Raw genomic sequence first — 19,651 nt, 5'->3', positions numbered from 1 at the left:
AGCTAATTACGGAACAGGGTTATCACAGTCTTCCCCACTTTAGGAAGTTTGGTCCTCCAAACTTATTTCAGCTTTAGTCGAAAACAATTCGGAACACTTTTCATTCAATGGTTCCAATCCTTTTTTATAGTCATTACTGTTTAGTCTCCAAAATCAAGCAACATTCTGTTCTCAATCAGTCGGAGACTTACCTTTCCCTCCATACAAGACTTGTATGGTGTCGCACCGAATTAGAGTATAAGCTGTCGTCGTAAGCAAGGCCTGCCAATGATGGATTGATCTTTCCAGCTTCCCTGAAAAATCTAATGCATATTTTTGGAGCATTCCTCCCAAAAATCTAAAAAGTTCTTTTTGATTATACCTCAATTTGCGGATGGAAAACAGCGTCGAATAATAATTCAGTCCCCATTGCCTTATGAAGGCTTATCAAAATTCAAACATATTTTAGAATTTCTGTCTAAAACAATAGATACTGGGACCCCATGCATACGAGCAATCTTATCGATGTAAACAGTGGCTAGTCTACAAGCACCATATAAAAATTTTACAGGGAGAAATGAGCGAACTTAGTAATTCTTCATACAATATCCCAAACGGGACTTAGACCTTGGGTGCTCAAGGTAGCCCCACAATGAACTTCGTAGTCACATATTCTTATTTCCATTCCAAAATAGAGAAAGGTTGAAGTAGTTCTGCCACTGTCTGATATTCGACTTCGACTTGTTGGCACCGAACAATATTTAGACACAATTCAACAATTTCCTTCTTCATAGTCAGTCGTCAACATTTTTATTTCAAATGCCAACTAACTTTACCATAGGAGTTCAGTCTATTCCCTTGTCACAAAAGTTCAATTCATTCCTCAATAATTCTGTAATTCACAATCTGATTCGATGTTTAGTCCAGTGACTTATCACAGTTATCTAAGGTTAACCAAAAGTCTTCAGGAATATGAAGTGGATCTAGATATTGATTCTCGAATCAACAAAGGTAGCATCGAAGCAATAAATTTCTAACACAATACATGTGTCCTCATTTCATTCAACAGTTCACGGTTTACAATCCAGTCCACATTCAATCCCCTGTTCTATCGAGTCTTTTCATATTATCTGATAATCGTCAAAAGCATAAGGCAATACATATACAAATCCCCATGATGTCAAGGACAATATCAAAGGAGTCAATCACATATTAAGCACAATTTACACATCCCCAGAGCCCCAATTACAAAAATATAATGGCACTGAACAGTTATTTACACAGAGCATACTGAATTCACACACTTTCAGATAATCAGGGTTTTTCAAAGCTCCTTGAATGCTAATAACATCCACATAATACCAAAGGATGACATTCCGGACAAAACAAAGGAATAATCGTCTCGGAATCAAAGCACACCCGTTCACGACCGTCGGTGGCCGACTTGAGATCGATTAAACAAACCCACTCGTACAAAACCACCAGTGGCAAAAGAGATATCTCAACAAAGGTGCTACATAGGCTTAACGTCCCCTAGCACGAAAGGACGCCCCAAGAATGTCATCAAAACAAACATAATACCACTCACCATAACCTGATTTCCCAAAATCCGATAACACTAAAGCGGACATATGAAACATATTCTGACTAGTCGAGGATAAGTATTCAGTACTGTGTACAATCAAATCAATCTGTCATCACTGGTTCCCATAGCGTCAAGCAAACAAGAATATGACAATACACAGGCATCGTTCTTTAAGGCACCCAATCACTAGATTCGCACAATTCTATTAATGTATAACACATATGTCCCAATAGTTGAAGGTCGGTTCTCAATGGTGTTCATGGTTAGACCAATCTGTTAATAGCCCACAAAAGGTCTTTCGAATAAGTCAAGTATTCCAAACAGATTCAAGTTTTGGGTCTATCAGTTTTTCTGTCAAGAATAATCTGGCTATTTATTTACAAGCAATCCTTAATCTCTCTCTACAAAATCAAATTAGATAGAGGGTTTTACCAAATCGATCTAGGCAAAGGTCTTATCAAATTAAATTAAACAAAGGTCCCATCAAATCACATCCAATGAGGGTTCTAACAAGGCAATATCAGACAAAGGTTCTATTGGATTGAATCAGATAAAAGTTTTCTCAAATAGGGTACATTCGGTTCTGTAAGGCATACTCCGTTTGCTTAGGTACATGGTTGATAGTTTCACAATTGTCCTAAGGTCATCAGTTCTCAAAGTCATATCGGAGTCATTCATCACATAAGCATACGTTTATAAACAACATAGATACTTGGGATAACAGTCGCAGTATTCTAAGTGCTTTTTGGTATGAGTGTAATTACTCTATCCTGATTAGCAATTCCTACCATTGGTACGAATCTAGCTGAGGCAGAAGATTTATCCACATTTTGTCCAGTTCAGGGACAGTTCCTTACCATATGGTCCATTTTACCACACCTATAATGAGCCCAGAAGTCTGATAACAAACCTCTCGGCGTTCTTACACTGATGGTGGCAAAGGTTCTCACCGTAGTGGCAATTGACGTTGTTGTCTCAAAATCTCTATCATTTCTTGTACTATTCTTTCCAGTCTATCAAACCGGGCTATGGAAGAGTCTGCCAACTCGTATGCCCTTACTTTATCCGTGTTCTACACAAATTCTTATTAAGCCTTGCTAAATACCGAGATACGCAATATAAAGATAAACACAGATACACATGTGTGCATTTGCACATAGGCACGTTGTTATTTTCTCATTTTATGTATCGACAAGACACAATTAATCACATACGTAACAGATGATTGCATACATATCAGATATCGCATGCTAAACATTTACTAAGTAATTATATACTCAAATCATGTTCATATTTCACATAGACACCCATTTGCAGAATCGAATGCACATAAGCAACTTTTCATGACACATATGTTCGTGTGTGTGCATTATAACAAAACAAACTTGTTGTACACATTAGTGTAACAATTCGTATCTCATATAATCACATGTTCTCACCATCTGATTAAACTTGCATTATACTTTACACAAAAGATTCACAGGTATGCACATACTAAAAAGCATACGTATTCAAACAATTTGCGATGCAAGCAGTTCACAAACTTATAACACATAGTTGTTCACATTTAATAGTTAAGCGTATTCTTGATGCTTTCAGATTCATACTTATCACATGAATGCATCCTAAATCTTTTCTAGACACTTATTGCTCTATTAGACAAGTGTGTGAGTTATTAACTCGTGCTCTGATACCACTCTGTCATGACCCGAACCCGTACCCGTGGGTTAAGGACATAACCGGCCAGTAATCTTGAGATTACCTACGGTCTCAAACCAAACCAGACGTACTTTAACAGAGTTAATAAGGGCCAAACGGAAGCAATTTAAAACTTTATCCATAGAGCCGTGCTTATATGTACATCATAACATTCCATACATACAAATGTTAATAACTCACAACAGAAAGTATAGTAAAATAAAGTTCTATACAGACATGATCATTCAAATCTAAGTCAGCCAAAACAAAACTATATACAGACGTACACCAAAGTCCTCGCCGACATGACAAAATAACATAGAATGGCAAAAGGGCGAAGACGTGTCTCGTGCGTGAGACGCAAGGGCTGACTCTTCAAAACCTTAGTTGTTCCATGCAGACTTCACTAGGGCTGGGTTTGGACTTCTCTTGGCTCACCTACAAACACATGAATGAGCGTGAGCGATAGCCCAGTGAATAACATCAAATGAAAGAGTTACACAAACAGTATGTAGAACAACATGCTTCAAATGGCCTTGGGCCCAATTCATATTTCTATTTAACATATATATATATACACAATTTAAGTCAAGTGACTGTGGTTCCAAACATACTGGCCTTTGGCCCATTTATCTTTCATTCAGAACAACATGCTTCAAACGGCCTTAGGCCCAATTCATATTTCTACTTAACATAAATACATATGCACAATTTAAGTCAAGTGACTGTGGTTCCAAACATACTGGCCTTTGGCCCATTTATCTTTCATTCATGTCAAACTGGCCTCTGGCCCATTTATTCATGTCAAACTGGCCTCTGACCCATTCATGCATGTCAAACTGGCCTCTGGCCCATTCATACATGTCAAACTAGCCTCTGGCCCATTCATTCATGTGAAAACTGGCCTCTGGCCCATTCATGCATGTCAAACTTTCATTTGTATCAAAACGGCCTTTGGCCTAATCATTTATGTCAATCGGCCTTCGGCCCAATCATTCATGTCAATCGGCCTTCAGCCCAATCATTCATTCTTGTCAAAATAGCCTCTGGCCTTTTCAAACTTTCATATCAAACTGGCATTTACGCCTTTTCAAACTTTCATATCAAACTGGCCTTTACGCCTTTTCAAACTTTCATATCAAACTGGCATTTAGGCCTTTTCAAACTTTCATATCAAACTGGCCTTTTGGCCTTTTCAAACTTCCTTATCAAACTGGCCTTTAGGCCTTTTCAAACTTTCATATCAAGCTGGCCTTTAGGCCCTTTTCAAACTTTCATATCAAACTCTGTCCACCATTCAAATTAATGAACTTTACAAAACTTACATAAAAGTAAGCAATTGGATAACAACATATTTCAGATATTACTCACAGTGATCGGCTGATTAATTTGCCCTGGAGCTTGACCCTACACATCACATAACACATATGGGTCACAACTGATTCAATCCATTCTTAATTCACATATTCCTCTTTAGGCATAATTCTTATTCTTCTAACTCATTTACAATGTTCAATGTATGCTTAAGAGTTCTTAGAAGTGAAAGGGAACGGAAAACGGAACACCGAATGCATTTTCAAAATTTTAGGAAACAGGGTCCCCGCTCTAGCGTGGACTTCCCCACTCGAGCGGACCCATGAGGTCTGCAAAAGTTCTGGTCGCATCAAATTCATGGTCGAGCGTGAACTCGGGCGCTTGAGCGAAAAGTCTGTCTACATAGCTCCACGCTCGAACGTCAACTTCCCCGCTCGAACGGGCACTAGGTCTGCAAAAATATGCTGGGAGCACGAATTCCACACTCGAGCGGCGGTTCTCCCGCTCGAGCAGACATCAAATTTTCTGGGTTTTTCCAGCAGTGTTCTTGAGCTTCAATTTGATGTTCAAGGGTTCCAAATGCATGCTTTAGGCTTAATCTTCATACATACATATACTAACATGGTACAAACACACCCAATTACAACATTTTGAAGCTCAATTTCACAATATAATCACATGCATGTCCCAATCAACACCAAACTCATTTTTAATATAACAATTCCATGTATTTCAACTCATATTTCCATAAATTGTACATGCATGTGGAATATAACTCCCATTTCAACTTACATGGTGCAAATGGCGATTACAAACATGTGTTTTAACCAAAATCCTACATGGATTACACATATTGTGCTCAATTATGGAAATTCATAGCAATTTCCTACATGCATGCATCAATTGACTTCAAATTCATCAAATACTACACAATTCCTTCACTTATGGCACAATTCTTGCTCTTGATCATTAATCAACTTTAATTTTACAAAATTACAAACCAGAATCCATGAAATACTCACCTAGGAGCTTTAATTCCCACAATCTATAGCAAATTCTTGAGTAATCTTCAAGACTTCCAAGATTCAAGAGTAAAACTTAGATGATCTCCCTTTTCTCTCTCTAATATCGGGTCTCTCTCTCTCTAGAGAGTTAAATCGGCCAAAATGGACAAGAAGAGGAATTGCGTGTGTATAATGGCCCTTTTTTAAAAGCTCCCTCAAGTACATTCTTTTAATATAAAATAATTGGGCACCATAACATTAATTTAATCTATTAATTTAATTAATTTAATATGATCTAAATCAATTTTCAATCAAATTTCACCGTAGGCTCTAAAAATTACGTCAATCCCAATGGCGCAGTCAATTTCGATTTCTACGGCCGATAAGGCCTTCAATTAAATTTCCAAAGCAGATAATCAAACAGATATTCCTACGACGAATAGATAGAATTTCAAAACCACATATATTCATATAGTTGGCACACAAAATCATATCAGACATATAATCAAACTCATAATAAGAATCAATTAGCTAATTACGGAACAGAGTTATCACAACATGGCAGCTAGACAATACGTTACCGTTGGTGCAGCCAATGTAGATAATGCTACCACAGCAGTTATAGAGTACAACGATGACTATTCTCCCCCTTCAGACCCTGTCTTCCCATCCAACTGTCCTTTCCACACAGACATCAAGGTTGCAATTGAATTTTTATCCCACTTAAGGAGCTTAGCCAGCGCAGAACACCCTGTATTTGTGCCACAAAAAATTAGTCACCCTATGTTTATAGTTGTTTCCGAGAAAGAGATTGTTTGTCCAAATAGTACATGTGAGACGGCGGATGGAAATAGGATTAGCTCAGCCATGAACAACATTACTTTTCTGATGCTTCTTTTTTTCTTTTTCTTTTTTTATCAGAGAAAAAAAAGGGCTCTATGGTGTCATCACAGCCCCTGCGGGCCCTGACCCCGGGGTAGCCGGTTGTCAGCCAGGAATTAACCCCCACCAAGTGGGGGACCCACCACTGAGGCACCAGTGGTGCTCATCAACTGCCCCAGCCACGGACAAGTTTCGACCGGAGTACAGCGCGAGGTCTCAAAGAGAGCCCCCTGGCAAAGCTAGAATTTTTCGCGCCCCCCTAAGAGTCGAACTTGACTCGGGCTGGTGGAGGCAAATGCATTCTCCACTGGGCCACCAACCCCAGTGGTACTTTTTTCTGATGCCTACAACAGATATATTGCTTGCCTACTACAGGTACACCCTTCTTGACTTCCCTTTTTTTTTCTTTTTTTTTCGTTATGTTTTTTATTTTATTATTTTAAAATTTTCTTTACTAGGTTTTTTTTCCTGTCATATCAAGTTATTATTTTCTAAACAAACAAGACGACTTGAAAAGTAAATACAGAACTTGACTTTAAGGCTGTGTTTTGATATATAAAAGAATTTTAAAAAAAACGTAATAGGGATTCATGGAGGGAAAGGAAAAAATAAATAAACAAAAAATAAATAAAAATAAAAAGCTTCGATTTTGTACACTTTTCCCTTCCTTTTTCTCTTCTCTTGACAAATCCCTTCCCAAATCCTTAATTCAAACACAGCTTTACAAGATCCGAGTGAAGTGGTAAAACTTGGAAGAAATGATTGGGGCATGTAACACATGCTTTGAGGATAGCAATGACTAAAGTTGTCCATGGCTTTTTCCACCTTTTCTTGTTCTTTCAAGACGTAGAAATGGAAATAGAAAAGAGTCCATTGAACTAAATCAACTATTGAAAAAGGAGGGTGATGACTAATGTGGAACCAAAAGTTCTGTACTATGTACATCTCTCTCTCTCTCTCTCTCTCTCTCTCTCTCTCTATCAAAAAGGAAATTTGTTTAAAAAGGCAAATTTGATACATATATAATGCATTCATCAGATCTTACACTTTTAACATTACAACTGTTATTTCATATTTGTTGTTTGTTCTGTGTCACTGTTAATGTGCAATTTTATTACCTTTATGCAGCAATATCACTGGGGTTTATGATATTGATTTTCCGGATTTTTCAACGTGGTTTTATAACTTTACAGTGATGATTTGCCAAATAATACTGTGATTCCCACCATTGGAACCAAGGTGTGAATGTTTGACTACAATGAAACAGTGGAGATAGTGTTTCAAGGAACCGATGTTCTGGCTGGAGCACAGAATCACCCCATGCATATGCATGGCCATAGCTTTTATGTGGTTGGATCAGGAATTGGGAATTTCGACAATGAGACAGACCCAAAATCATATAATTTGATCGATCCACCTGAATTGAATACAATTCGAGTTCCTAAGAATGGATGGGTCACTGTCAGGTTCATAGCAAATAATCTAGGTATGTTTACTTAATACTGTGCAATAACCTTCATAACTCAATTAGTACATTCCTAAATACCATGAGTTATTTAATATATTTCATGCTGAAGCCCTTTACATGTTAGTCCCAAATTGATTTTTGCTGACAGTCCGTCCATCAACAGTTGTGCTATAAACATACAAGATTTTCACGGTATGAGATACAAATGTGAGACAAAGTGTGGGTCCACAAGTGGGATCTACCCTTGTCACACATCTATCTGATTCAGTCAAAATTATTTGTGAACTTAGATTTTGATGATACAGTTTATTCCAGTGAATGGATCAGACTGGTCCAAGCTCCTCAAGTCCACGTCCAAATGATCAAGTCCACCGGATAACCTGCAAACAAGTTCAACGGGGAACGGGGCAGTCCCCCAATGAACCCTCCGACGAGCAAGTTAGGAAGAGAAGTAGAGTGTAGAGGGAGAGATAAGAGATAGAAAAGCTTAACCTTCTTCTTGTCTTCAACGTTTGCTTATATCCTTTGGTAATCATTTCGCTGTCCCTTCCGACCTGTCCTCCTCGCCGAAAGTCTGTGATGGGCTGCATTAATAGTGATGTGCAGTGGCATTAATTTTGCAGATCCTTGTCTACTGATGTGGCTAGTCCTTCACCTGCCATGTGTCTGAATGTCATTGGCTCTTTATGCCATGTTGGATTCCAGCTGTTATGGACCTCACCAGCTGGGTTATGTATTGGGCTCCAAGTGATGGGCTTGGGTTGTTCATAATGATTCATGGCCTTCATGGGCTTATACACGTCAGTAGTCCCCCATTCCTGAGTGCAGCTTTATTCCAACGAAGGGAATACTAATGAAGAAGATGAGGGTGTTAGGGATTGGCAGGATGGAGGTCGACCGGCAGTGGTGACCGAGAGGGCGAACCGACCGAGAGGTGGTCCGAGCGTGCAGGGTGACCGAGTGGAAGGGCCGACCATGAGGAGGGCCGACCGCGAAGGTTAGCCGAGTGGGAGGGTCGACCACGAGGAGGGCCGACTGCGAAGAGTGAGGTGGAAGGGCGTGGGGCTCGAGAGGCGGCATGTCACGTGGTGATTTGAAGTGGAAAAGACAGGGTAAGGAGAGGAGACAGTGGATCGTGGTCGTACACGTGGCAACATCCTGCGAGGGAGGGGGAGATTAGGCGTTAGATCAGAAATGAAATGATAGGTCATTATGGGTGTTGAAAAGACAGTTTTGGCAGATGATTTGAAAAGTTTTCAAACTGGCAAAAATTAATTAGGATCCTTGGAATACGGGCAAACCGTGGGCTTTTGGCATTATTCGATTCACCTACTTGTTTACGAAAAATCAAAATATTCTAAGTGTGAATTCTTTTGTTGCTCACGATACACCTCTGCAACACTTTTTCAATTTCCTTGGACTTGCATCCGAAGCGATTCGCAGGCATACCATAAAAATGGCCCAAGAAGAAGCTGCGAATGTCAAGGTGGATCCACTTGGTGATGATGATGCAGTGGAGTTAGCACAGCAATATAGGATGGAGAGGGTGGGGGAGTCGGTGGTACGATCCCATGGTTCCACCATGATAGCAGCTCCAAAGCCAATCAGCCAGGCAGAACTAGATCACTAGCATACAAAGGCAGATAGATCAACGGTTACTGCAGCGGATTTGGAGGCCATTCGCAAAAAATACCAGGTGCCTGCTGAAATAGAGTTATTGTTGCCGATGTCGACGGAGAGGCCATCCGACGCCAGGCCAGGGGAGTTTGCCCTTTATGAGGAAGCATTGAAGGGAGGACTGAGGCTGCCCCTACCGCAACTGGTGGTAGATGTCCTGAATCGTTTGGAGGTAGCGCCGGGCCAACTAACGCCCAATGCGTGGAAGATCTTACTGGCCTGTGCAAGTGCCTGGCCAAAGGCGAACGAAGGGGCGGCCATGACAATAAACGAATTCTTCGCATGTTACAAGGCCTCAAGGCAGCAAGAGACTTGGGTCACTCTGCAGGCAGCAGTAAGGAAAGGGCTGGTGTCGGGGCTGCCGTCGTCGATCAAGGGGTGGAGACCACGGTGGTTCTGTGTGTTTGCTAGTGAAGGGGTTGGAGTGCGTACAATTTAGAAAGTGCCGACCAAGTCTGTGGAGCCAAAGCTGGGAGCAGCAGCGGAGGAGAGGGTGAAGAGGGTAAAGGAATGAAAGGAGAATGAATGGGCCAAATGGGACGAGCTCGTTCAGCTGTCGGCTTTGTTTAAGGCAGGGTTAGGTCCACAGCCGAGTGGTGGGGACCTCGACCGAACGGAGTTGGAGGCAAGGAAAAAGGCTCAAGAGGCGGAGGAGGCAGAGGACCAGACTATCTTGGCCAAAGCCCAAAAATTCAAAGAGTCGCAGGCAAACCGACCGCCAAAGCTGGTTGCGAGGGAGAGGATCCGACCTCGCCCCCAAACCCTTGGGGGAAAAAGACTTAAGTGAATTTGTGCCACGACCGCCCCCAACAGATCCCTTGAAGGAGAGGGCTTTGAAGGAGATGGAGGTGGGGGGCATAGTGAAGAAGAAGAGGAGAGTGAGGAGAAGTGAAGAAGAGCCTGCCTTGAAGAGAATGAGGGAAATGAGGGCAGAAGAGACCAGTGTGGCCAAGGAGGCAGAGAAGGGGGGAGTGGAGGAGACCCCAGGAAGGGTGGTCATCCCAGAAGTGGTGGGCATCGCGTCGGAGGGGATGAAGGTCATCCCAGTAGTGGTGGGGATCGCCACAAAGGTAGCGAGGGCCGCCCCCGAAGTGCAAGTAGAAGGTGGGGCAACTGGCCCTGAGCCAAGGAGGGGAGAACAGCCCCAGGAGGGTCCTGCACCGCAAGGAGGGGGAGTTAATCTGACTACTGCGATCTACCACGCTCGTGCAGTGGCTGGGCGACTGGAGAGAGAAGAAGGCCCAGCCAGGGCAGGGGGCAGACTGCCTTGTAGGGATTGTGGAAGAGGCAACCTTGCGCTCAGCAGCCAGATTCAATGAGGCTGAACTGCTGAGGGTGTTAAGCTCCGCTCAAATGGAGGTAACCACCTTAGCAGGGGCTCTGCTGAGGAAGGCGGGGGCTGCAAAACTCAAGGCAAATGAGGCCAAGGCTTAACTTGCAAGGTTGAAGAAGGAGAGTGTAAACTGGGAGAGGGCCCATGCTGAGCTGCAAGCAGTCAAGTTGGAGCTGGAGAGCGAACGCAGCCAGGTTGTGCCACTAGAGTTCTAGCAGGCTGGCGAGCAGAGGAAGTTGGAGGAGGCCCAAAAAGCCTGCGCAGTCGCGCTCGAACGACATGAAGAGGCGATGTCCAGTAATGAAGAGCTGGTCAGACAGAAGGATGAGGCAGACGTGAAGATTGACAGTCTGCAGAAGGAGCTGGGGGGCGAGCGTGCAAAGGCAGTGAAGGAGATGGAGAGCCTTCAGAAAGAGTTGAAGGCAGAGAGAGCCAAGGCGACTGCTGAAAGGGAGACCCTGAAAGAGGAGTTGGAGGCAGAGAAAGCCAAGGCAACTGTTGAAAGGACGACCCTGAAGAAGGAGTTGGAGGAAGAGAGGGCTAAGGCAGCCTCTGAAAGGGCGACCCTGTAGAAGGATCTGGACGAAGAGAGGGCGAAGGCAGCCTCTGAAAGGGCAGCTTACTCCGATCTGTATGTTGCAGCAGTGGATCAGTTCAAGGGGTCTGCTGAATTTCAGATGGCAGTGGATGCCGCGGTCGCCAACAGCTTGGCAAGGGAGGAGTCTGGGGGGGCGGGCCCGTCGAGGGCAACCGCTGGGGGTAGAACTGAAGCAGAAGTTATTGAGAGCTTCCAGCAGTCAGACTTCTACAAACACGAAATGGCTAAGTTCTGGGACAGTGTCTGGAAGATGTTCAAACATAGAGCTGAAGAACTGTTCCCAGACTTAGACCTCAGTAGTGTAACAATTGGTGAAGACGATGTGGCCCAAACCCCCTTAGATGAGGGTATGGAAGAAGAAGACCTCGTCTCCAGTGAGGAGGAATGAGTGAATTATTTTTGTTTTGTGTTGTTTTTTGTTTTTGTTTTTGTTTTTTTTTTTTTTTTGAATTGTTGTAATGAACTTATGTACAAAGTTGTGAATAAATAAATTTCGGTTGTGTTTTGCATTTGATTGTTTTTGCTTGTGCATCTAAAATGGATGAAAATGGTGGCTTGTGTATGGAGCTTGTGTAGGAATCATTGTGAAGTGCAAAGTGGAGTTAAACTTGTAATAAAAACTGAATTTAGGAATTCCTCAAGACGGTGTGGGATTGGAGTTGTAATAAAAACTCAATGCAAAGTAAAGTTAGGAACTCCTCAATGCAGAGTGAAATTTAAAATGTAGTAAAATTATAAGTTTGTGTTGGCCACACTGCTCAAGTAGATTAGTGGTTTATGGAGTGAGGCTTGGCTTGTAAGGAAGAGGCTGACTTGTAAGAGTTTGAGTGCGAACAAAATAACCTGACTTGTAATGAAAACGTGTAAGAACGTCTTTGGAATTTGACTAAGCAAAGAGTGGTGTAAAGACTTGGACCTGGAATTGTGACAAAGTGTGTCTACTAATTCCACAAGCATGAAGTTTGCACGGATGGTCTTGACCGAGCCCTACACGCGTGCTCAATTGGGGCTAAGCTATGATTCACTAACGTTGTAAGTAACTCAGTCTAAAACCTAAAATTGTGGCACTCGGTCTAGCTAAGACTTGTTATGCTTAGGCTGGCTGAGGCTTGGTCTGGCCGAGTGCTTCATGCTCAGTCTGGATGAGTCTTTTAGTGCTCAATTTGGCTGAGGCTTTTAGTGCTCAGTCTGGCTGAGGCTTTTCATGCTCAGTCTGGCTGAGGCTTTTAATGCTCAGCGTGGCTGAGGCTTTTGACGGTCAGACTGGCCGAGGCTTCTGGTGCTCAGTCTGGCTGAGGCTTTTAGTGCTCAGTTTGGCTGAGGCTTTTAGTGCTCAGTCTGGCTGAGGCTTTTCATGCTCAGTCTGGCTGAGGCTTTTAATGCTCAGCATGGCTGAGGCTTTTGACGGTCAGACTGGCCGAGGCTTCTGGTGCTCAGTCTGGCTGAGGCTTTTAGTGCTCAGTCTGGCTGAGGCTTTTGACGGTCGGACTGGCCGAGGCTTCTGTTGCTTAGTTTGGCTGAGGATGTTAATAAGTGCTGCAAATGAGAATGTTATTGAGACAACACACAGATAGCTAAGATACAGAATTGTTTTCAGATTTGCACGAGATGGGGGTACAGATTGAAGATGCAATGAAACAAGGTCTGAGCGACCAAGATAGGGAGCAACCAAGGAGGACTTTCAACCGTAACAACAATGCAGGCCCGAGTGGCGCAACAACTGCAAGAGCTTCAGAGGTGAGCATGGTCACCACCATTCCCCCCTCCCCTTCCAAGACCCATGGCAGCCACGCCCTTCTCCGGTGTATCTGGAAGCAACACGCAGACCACCAAATACTAACCCAGAGGCCAAAGAACCTTCACACCCTTATACATGCCCCTATCCAAAGCTCTAGGGGTATTAATCAGGAAAAAGCATTTGAAGCCCCTGGAGCCGAGGCCACTACCAAATCCACTCCCTCCCTCTCATGACCCAGCAAAATACTGTGCGTATCACCAACAACACGGTCACGACACCGACCGTTGTTTTAGATTGCGTCACGAGATCCAGGATCTTCTTGACAAACAGGTGATTGCGCCTCCCGAAAAACCCAATGTCACAACCAATCCCCTCTCACCGCATAACCAAGCTCCCCCTCCCAATAGAATCAATTTTATCCAAACTGGGGTCGCATCTTACGATCCTAGTATCTATATCACCCCATCCCACCTACCCAAGCCGGAGGTGCTCCTTCCTGACTGGACCGACTTTTTGTGCATGATGGACATCTCCACAACCCAACCAGGGCCGACGGTGGTGACAATCGAAGATAGGGCAGGGCAGACTTCAGAAAAGAATGGAATTGTTGAGTCTGGGATTGAACAGTCTGAGAGTTTTGCTGGGGAAGTCTATGATCCGAGTGAGTACATCTTGTCAATAGGCCAGATTGGGCTGGGTATAGAACTGCCAGAGAATTAAGAGCTGTGTGTAATCCAGGGGGATGGATTTAAGCAAAGGGAAAATGATTTGACGGCTGTGGAGGAGGACTTTGCCAACCTACAGTTTTTCGTTGATCAAGAATCAGGGGGCGCGGCAGTCAACTGGTTTGATTATGAGGAATCGGCAGAGGCCACCGGATGGCTGCATGATCAACCAAATGTGGTGGAAGAAGCCCAACCAGAACAGGGCCCGGCAGGGGTGAGAGTATCAATTGTGGCTGGAAGGGTCGGAAGTCAGATTACATTGCTGGAGAGCGCCGGTATGAAGAATTTCGCTCGAGACTTGAGCATTGTGGATGCACGGAAAGTTGAACAACAAACCACACTGACACAGGCAGAACAAGAAAATTTTTGGGATTCCGAGAGAATTAGGAAGGCATAAGCCCATGAAGGGGCCGAGGGTGCTGAGGGCACAAGAACAAAAGATGCTGCGGGAATGTGGACTGAAAGTACTGAGAGTACAAACATACCCAGGCCGGACAGGTGTCTGTCGGCCACCGACGGAATATGGTGGGAAGATGATGATTTATGTCTTGCCCACACAGATGAAGATTGGGGAAACCATCAGCCAGACGACACCTGGGATGTCGGAGAGGTCGACCATATGACGAGAAGCGGGCGGTATTTCAAGCCCCCGCACCTGGACCAGCCAGAGGCATCTGGGAAGGATAAAGAAGCTGAGAAACTAAAGGAGAAATAGCTTGAAGAGGAGGCTGTACTGAAGCAGTTAAAGAAGATACAAGCAGACATCTCCATCTGGGGACTGCTTATAGCTTCACGAGTGCACAGGCAGGCTGTCCTTTCAGCCATGGACAAGGCCAAGCTTTTTATAGACACCACACCAGAGCAGTTAGTTGGACTGGTCTTTTCGGGAGGAGGTTCCCCGATGTTGACCTTTTCTGATAAAGAACTTCCGCTTGAGGGCGCAAATCATAACAAAACCCTTTACATCTCCGTGGAATGTAGAGACAAGTGGGTACCAGTGGTTCTTATCGACGGGATCCGCCATTAATGTATGCCCGTCAAGGACAGCATATGCGATCGGGTTGAAGCCCGCGGACTTCGTGCCAACTACTCAAGTGATCAGAGCCTATGATAACACCAGCAGGGAGGTGATGGGGACTGTCAAGATTCAGACCCAGGTTGGTCTAGGACAACGCAACATTGAATTCCATGTCTTGGACATTCCCGCAACCTTTAACCTACTTTTGGGGCGGCCGTGGTTGCACCAGGTCAAGGCAGTCTCTTCCACCTTGCATCAGATGTTGAAGTACCCTCACGGGAAGGGGGTAGCTATTGTTTTCGGGAATTCATCAATCCATCCACCGCCAGAAGTGTCTACACCAGTCTTGGAAATCGAGCACGGCATGGAGGATGTGTTCTTATCAGGATTTACTTTGGCTGAGGCCCGGGTTGTGCAGAATATCATGGCCGTTAATGAGGGAGTATATGTTAGTGCTCAATCTGTATACCTCATAAACAAGCTACAACACATCCCCGGGATGGGATTAGGAAGGAGCGGCCGGAAGGGCGTCGCAGCATTGGCCGAAGTGCCACACAACCCTCATATCTTTGGCTTGGGTTATCTGCCCACCAAAGAGGACTGGGTAAGCAAGGGAAAGGAAATGGCTGGAAGAGCCGAAGCAAAGCAGGCCGGGAAGCCTTTTGAGCTGATGCATAGGCCCATTCAAGGTACCCTAAACGGACGCTTCATCCGGGAGGGGGAGGACTTTCCATTTTGCGACTTCCCAGAGCCATGGCTAAACGCGTAGAGGAAGTGCGTACCAGGGTTCGAGATCTTCTTCGACCTACAATTATCCGGGGATAACGTTGCCGAAGAGTAGACAGACCCATCAGCTGAGGTTGAACAGAGTAAGAAAGTGCAGTCTGAGGACACTGAACTTAAAATGGGGGTAGCACTGGCGTGTCTACTTTCAGATCCTCTGATCGACCAGGAGCGCTTGGGGGATAGCTTCTCGGTATGCGTGATCGGGAATGGAACGGCTGCGGGCCCGCCACAACTATTTTGGATGCATCTATCGCACCCTCTCTCATTTGGCAGTATGAAGAGGGATTTTTGTCCAGCAGCACTAAGTCAGGTAGTGAGCCGGAATCTGATTCCACCGAATCTTGTGAGTCAGAATCAGGTTCCAGCTCGACTGAGTCTGAGTCTAGTAATCCAGGGGATGATAACCCGGATGCCACAGTCTTGTCCAAGTCGTCTTTTTCTTTCTCTTTTGAGTCTGTTGTAACCGAGGAATCGGACGATTTGGATATGCTTAATGAGAATCAAATAGTTGTGGTTTCTGAGTACTTTTCTGTGCCCTTGATTTATTGCATTAACTCAGACTTTCAAAATTTTGATGAAAACGACGAGGACGAAGTTCCTCCGATTTTGCAATGCTTAATTGAACAAGAGCAGGAAAAATTTGTTAAACCCCTGGTTGATGAAATCACTGCAGTAAATATTGGTACTAAGGAGGACCCGCGGCTGGTCTAGATCGGGTCCACGTTGTCTTCAGAGGAACGCGAGCGCTTAGTGGCTTTATTAAAATATTTCAAAGATGTTTTCGCGTGGTCCTACGAAGACATGCCTGGAATCGATCCTGAGATTGTACAGCACCGGATCCCTCTTGACCCCGAAGCCCGACCTGTTAAGCAGAAACTCAGGAGGATCCGCCCCGACTAGGCTCTCAAGATTAAGGAAGAGGTCACCAAGCAAATCGACGCAGGCTTCCTGCTGGTATCCGAATACCCGACTTGGTTGGCCAACATCGTCCCAGTGCCAAAAAAGGATGGCAGAATCCGGGTATGCGTGGATTTCAGGGATTTGAACAGAGCTAGTCCGAAGGACGACTTCCCCTTGTCGCACATTGACGAGTTGGTGGATTTCACAGCGGGGCATGCTTTGCTTTCGTTCATGGATGGCTTCTCAGGTTACAATCAGATAGTGATGGCACTAGAAGATAGGGAAAAGACTGCTTTCACCACCCCGTGGGGGACTGACTGCTACAGGGTGATGCCGTTTGAGTTAAAGAATGCTGGAGCTACATATCAACGGGCCGCGACTACAATATTACATGATATGATCCACAAAGAGGTTGAGGTGTATGTGGACGACATGATTATCAAGTCCAAAGAAAGAGATGGCCACTACACCGCCTTGCAAAAGTTTTTTCGAAGGATCAGAGAGTTTCGGTTGCGGCTAAATCCTCAGAAGTGTACGTTCGGTGTTATAGCGGGAAAAATGCTGGGATTTCTGATTACACAAAGGGGCATCGAGGTCGACCCTTCAAAGATCAAGGCCATCTTAGAAATGCCACCACCAAGGACTGAAAAGGAGGTACGAGGCTTTCTGGGTAAAGTGCAATTCATAAGACGGTTTATCTCAAAATTAACCTTGACTTGTGAACCACTTTTTGGTCTCCTGAAGAAAGGCAAGAAATTCCAATGGGACAGCCGATGCCAAGCTTCTTTTGAACAGATCAAGGAATATCTGCAGAACCCGCCCGTGTTGTCACCGCCAGAACCGGGGAAACCGTTGATATTATATCTTTCAGTGACTGAGACCACAATGGGTTGTATGCTCGCACAAGAATCCGATGACAAGGTGGGGAGGGCTGTCTACTATCTGAGCAAAAAGATGCTAGAGTATGAGACTCGCTACACACCGTTAGAGAAGGCTTGCTTAGCTTTGGTATGGGCTACCAGGAAGCTGCGGCGCTACCTGTTAGCTCACTCCGTAATGTTGGTTTCACGACTCGATCCCATCAAATATCTTTTCGAGAAACCGGCACTTACGGATAGGCTGGCTCGTTGGTTGCTGTTGCTCTCCGAATTCTACCTGAGATACGTAACACGCAAGTCAGTCAAGGGAAGAGTAGTGCCAGAATTCTTAGCCGATCATCCAGTGAAAGGGGGTGAAGCAGTTGAATACTTATTTCTAGATGAAGCCATTTTGCACATCGACGACGAGTATTGGACAATGTACTTTGACGGAGCGTCAAATCAGTACGGGTATGGGATAGGAGTGTTGCTGATAGCACCCGACAATTCCCGTATCCCTCTAGCCTTCAAACTCCGGTTCAAAGTCTCGAACAACGAAACAGAATATGAGGTATGCATTGCCGGTCTAGAAGCAGCCCTGGAACTAGGAGCAAGACGGTTAGACGTCATCGGGGACTCGAACCTTGTTGTGTCTCAAGCAAAAGGAGACTGGAAAGTCAAAGAAGAAAAAATGATGATGTATCACCAGACCTTGGACTTGTTAATTCCTAGGTTTGAGAAGCTCGTCTTCCAAGAGAGAACAACAGGTTCGCAGATTCTTTAGCAACTCTATCTTCCATGATAGACATCCCGTTTGGAGTTCGGATGCGTCCAGTCATCATTGACCATAAATTTGCGCCAGCCTATGAGTCGATCGCTGCTATAGATGAGGTTCAGGACGAAAACCCTTGGTATTATGACATTTGGAATTTCTTGGAGAAGGAAACATATCCGCCAGGGGTAAATGCCAAGGATAAAAGGGCAATCAGAAGAATGGCCGTTCACTTCATCATCTGTGGGGGTAAGCTGTATAAGAGAGGTCATCTGGGAATGCATAAGCTGTGTGTTGAAGCCGAGGAATCGAAGCACCTGATGGAGGCCATCCATGGAGGAGAATGCGGTGCGCATATGAACGGAGTAATGCTAGCACGGAAGATCCTCAGACAAGGTTACTACTAGTCCACCATGGAGGAGGATTGTATCGGTTTTGTTCGGCGATGCCACAAATGTCAGATTCATGCAAACCGCATGAACATCCCGCCATCAAAGCTGTACAACATGACTTCGCCATGGCCATTTTCAGTTTGGGGAATTGATGTGATCGGGGCTATCACTCCAAAAGGGTCGAATGGGCATGAGTTCATCCTGGTCGCGATATATTACTTTGCAAAGTGGGTCGAGGCCCAATCGTATGCAGTGTTGAAGGTGTCGCACGTTACAAAATTTATCAGAAACAACATCATCTGCCGCTACGGGGTCCCAAACGAGGTCATTTCAGATAACGGTTCCCACTTTAAGAAGGAAGTGATTGACTTGTTAGAGAAATACAATGTGGCTTTTCATAAGTCATCCACATACTGGCCGCAAACCAACGGAGCGGTCGAGGCCGCCAACAAGAATATCAAACACATACTGCAGAAGATGGTGGAAACCTACCGGGATTGGCCAGATAAGCTGCCATTTGCTTTGTGGGGCTACAGGACTTCAATTAGGACTTCAATGAGGTTCCGTCGTTGCGAGTGTTGGCTGAGTGTCAAATAGCCGAAGCAAATTGGCAGCAGAGCAGGTTTGAGGAACTCATGCTCTTTGATGAGAGAAGACTGAAAGCGCTGTACCATGTTCAAGGCTATCAGCGCAGAATTGCCCGGGCTTTCAACAAGAAAGTTAAGTCCAGGAATCTAAAGGAAGGAGATTTGGTACTCAAGGACAACCGAGCTCCCATCCATGACCCAAGGGGCAAGTTCAGACCCAAGGGGCAAGTTCAGACCCAATTGGACTGGTCCCTACATCATCAAGTCTATCTGGTCAGGTGGAGCTGTGGTTCTGATGAACCTAGATGGCCTAGAATTGTCACAACCGATCAACATGG

The 19,651-nt window shown here is 44.6% G+C and overlaps 1 pseudogene; it reads left to right on the top strand.

Moving 5' to 3' along the window:
- Positions 1–19,651, top strand: part of LOC114315798 (putative laccase-9) — a 48,468-nt pseudogene that overhangs the window by 9,655 nt on the left and 19,162 nt on the right.

Source organism: Camellia sinensis, chromosome 3, assembly GCF_055761805.1.
Source record: "Camellia sinensis isolate YWXY chromosome 3, ASM5576180v1, whole genome shotgun sequence".
Taxonomy (NCBI): domain Eukaryota; kingdom Viridiplantae; phylum Streptophyta; class Magnoliopsida; order Ericales; family Theaceae; genus Camellia; species Camellia sinensis.
Note: the sequence above shows the minus strand (reverse complement) of the source record. Positions and strands in the feature narration are given on the sequence as shown.